Consider the following 4,189-nt stretch of genomic DNA (forward strand, 5'->3'; position numbering starts at 1 on the left):
ACTACAAGAAAATGAAGATGTCCTAATCCACAAAATTGTCGATGATATATGAAAAACGTCAAAAAAGGTTCTCCCGATGCATAAATGCATGTTGGGATTTGATTCGAACAAAATGAGTCGAGAGAGGATCTTCTGACGCACAGATGGAAGCATTGGGAGATCATTTTCATATCTTCTGATGGCGAATCTTTGATCGGCGTTGAAAGATGTAAAGGTTGTGCGTCGAGAGATCCTCTATTTTCTAAAAAAATATATCGTCCATTATTAAATGGAAGGTATATATGCAATCTGCTTGGGTAAAACAACTAACATAAAAGAATGAATGGGTGGGACGTCACACCTTTCTCCGCGTACAACCTTACTTGGTATGCGAGACATGGCGTGACTTGAGTATCTCTAATGAGTTAAACGCCAAAGACACTCAGTCTTAAGGTCCTTAAGCTCTACTTAATCATCCAATCTTATACGCGTCTTAACTCTTACCATGCATACTTTTTAGGTGATAAACCACTTAACACAAAAGATAAACAAAAGCATATTTTATTAAACTTTAACTAACCATTTTACAATAAGGTTTACAACGTGATACAATAACATAACTCTTAAAAACTTAATAAATAAAACTCCTTGGCAGCTTTCCCACTTAATAACCCTTCAACTAGTTGGGATTTATGTCCTATAACTTATAGATAGATAAATATAATCCATTAACCATTATTATTAAAAAAAAAGTGTTATTACAATTTCAATAAATGTTATTGATTATATTTTTAGTTTTGTTTTAATAACCCAAATTCAATAAACTAATTAACATCCTAAGTTGTTTGATGAGTCTGGAACAGTATGTAGAGACATACGGAGATCAACGTTCGAGATCAGCTTAAAGAGTCTATAGTATAGGGACAAGTCTGGGTACCTTATCCTAGTAATACTGTGGATACGACTTAGTTAGTATATGATACAAACACAATGATCCAACATGTTTGTGTAGGTGACATGTGAGTCAGGGTATCCTATGCAATGAGTTTGCATTAGACTGAACCACAAAATAGTAACCAGTAGATATAACTCTATTAACTAATTGAGTTTCTATTTCATTAGGATGATCTACGTAACTTAGTCTTAATTCTAATTGTATTATAAACTCCTGTTTGCAAGTAATTTTCCTTTGATTTGTATGAGTGAGAGTGGCTAGATCGCCAACTCAATATACTTATCATTTTGGGGACAAGACCGAGTGGGGAGTTGGGAACATAATTACACGAGATGAAATTCATTCATTTACTTTGGGTATGTAGATGAGTGTTCGCTTAAATGATGTCTCCAAAACTTGAACAAAAGACTCTACCCTCTCTATGAAACGAGAGGGGTTTACGTTTATTTGTTGGACCATAAACATATCGTTCATTAGAGGAACGCTAGTATTTAAGAATTAGAGGTAACCTAGGGGTAGAACGGTAATTTGACCCAGCTGATGTTACGAACACTCGTGTAGGACTAACTTACTGTTATTGGTCTATATCTACATATAAAATATTGCAGAGATATTCATTAAATGTGATTGAAATGAAATATTAATTAAATATAATTTAATTAAGTAATTGTTAATTAATTAGTTTCTAATATTTTTTAAATAAATAGAATCTCATGATTCTCTCCTACTCCATAAAGAAAAAATAGTTATAAATGTAAACTAGAAAACTGTTTTTTCTTGAACTAATGATTTTGCTTTTATGCAAAATAGTTTCTTTCTAAACTTTTTCTCATTCCAATTGGTTCTCACAAACCAATCTCATCCCAAAAGATAGGAAGGTCTCCGACAGGTGTTGTCCCCAATTCAGTGGATTTGTATATTCAGAGACATCAACAAGAGTAAGTTGATCTCTGTATCTTTTAATTCAAAAACATGCTTAGTTTTTTAGTTAGAACTTTGATTCAAAATATTGTCAATGTGTTGGTATTTTGGGATTCTCAAATTAAATTGAGGAATGATTCTGTAAAATCTTCTATTGCTAAGGGCTTTTATCACTTCATTTTTATGAATTTATCACTATGATAACTTGAATTTTTAATTTCTAAATGATATAAATGTTGATAGCATAACCTAAAATCAATAATTTATTGCAACAAAAGTTTGCAACTATATCAATCTCATTTATACCATCAAAAGTTATCATATAGATAGTATATGTTATAAGTAATTCAAAGTTATTACTGATAACATGCTAATCCAATTTTTTTTCTTTGTCCATTTATGCCAAAAACAAACAATCACAATATCCATTTAGAGTAGCATTGCATTGATATCATTAATATATAGTAGTTTACTAGAGATATTACTTATAAATGCTATCAGTGATATCCTTCTGTTGCTATCACGGATAGAAATTATAAGTGATAGATAGAACAATATGATTGATAGTAACTATAAAAAATATCATTCGATAGCCTAATTAAACCATATCAATTCATAATTGATATGTTTTTACCAATGAGATATCATTTATAAAAAATATCCTTCTAATGATATCATTTATAGTTGCTATTAGTGGTTGTTCACACGAGATTTCCGAAGAAATTTAATTCATGGATTTGAACTAGTGTTGATGTTGTATCTTTGTTGATTTGATGCGATGCGGTTAAATCTCTAGAATTTGATCATTTGATTCTCTCTTGACTGGATGCTTACGCTTGATTTGGAGGAAGTGGAGCACGTGATGTTCTTGAAGTTTGCTGAACGTCTATGCTTGATTTGGAGAAGCGAAGCACGTGATGTCCTTCAAATTGTTTGAATGCCTACCTTGATTTGAGGAAGCGGAGCACATGATGTTCTTGAAGTTGGAGTCTTGAAAGAAAGTTTGTATCTTCAAAGGAGCTTCAATCTTCGAGGGAAATTGGAGTCTTGGAAGAATTCTTGTATCTTCAAAGGAGCTTCAATCTCCGAGGATGGTCGACTTCAGGACTTAGGGAGTCTTCTAGTTCTTGGGAGAATTCCTCTATTTATAGAGTTCACTGGTGAGCTTTATGGGCTTAAACCTGGTTGGTCCATGGACCAGATCCATGGGCTCAACCATATAGATTTAGGTTATATTTAGTCTTTGGGCTCAATTAAGCTTATTTTTTTGACTTAATTGAACTTAGTCCAAGTAAATAATATTTAATTGAACCAAAATGATTAACTTAATCCAACAATTAAGATGAAAACATGTGACATTATTAGAATGATCAATTTATATTTTTTCAATTGTTTAATTTGGGACACATGTCAATTTTAATTAGTCCCAAATTTAATTATTTGTACTTTTCATCGTTAACTTAATAAATGATGTGGCAATTTGTGATTGGTCTCAAAATTTCTTATTCAACCGTGATATATCCTTCTAATCCAATCATGCATTGATAAATAATGTTAATGATATTATTTTATGTTGATAGCAATATAAAAAAATTACTTGTAATAGTTATTAGGATTATCAATTGATAACAACATCGTTGATAGAAGATATTAGTGATAGTAACTATATCATATTTCCTAAATTGAACTTATCACTAACAGTTATCAACCTACACTTTTTGTCTCTAATTGATGAGATTTCACAAATAATTTGAGCATCTGTTCGTTGGACTCTCCAAATTATGAATGTCTCTTATGTGTATAGGACCTCCTAGTTAGAAACTTGGTCGAAGCATGGTTTTTGAACTGTAGAAGTTCGAGAATGATATAATGGTTGACAGATAGTGGCTTCCTCAAGATTGGAATATTCATTTGTTTATCAATTCCTCCTAACCCCAACCCCAACCTTTTTCTTTTAGTCTAATATCAATCTAATGTCACAGAAACTTGGAATAGGAGAAGTAAGACCCGCTACAGTTTCTCTTCAATTGGCGAACCGCGCGATTGCATATCTTGAACGAAAATTTGAAGATGTCCCAAGTTCACTTTAAACCCAGACTTCATACTTGATTTATACAAAGCCGATAGAGAAGTTTTTGTCATTTTGGGATGACCTTTAGGGTTTAACCGTAATAGATGTTCATCAAGGAGAGTGAATGACTAACAAGTTAAGTTCATTGTCTTCAATTCGTTGAAAATTTCTGATTAATTGGAGTCTTGTAATATGGTGGACTCATGTGCTTAAACTTGAACATGAAGGTTTTAAGAAGAAAACATGTACAAGCCATCAAGTAG

Source organism: Cucumis sativus, chromosome 5 (genome assembly GCF_000004075.3).
Source record: "Cucumis sativus cultivar 9930 chromosome 5, Cucumber_9930_V3, whole genome shotgun sequence".
NCBI classification, from domain to species: domain Eukaryota; kingdom Viridiplantae; phylum Streptophyta; class Magnoliopsida; order Cucurbitales; family Cucurbitaceae; genus Cucumis; species Cucumis sativus.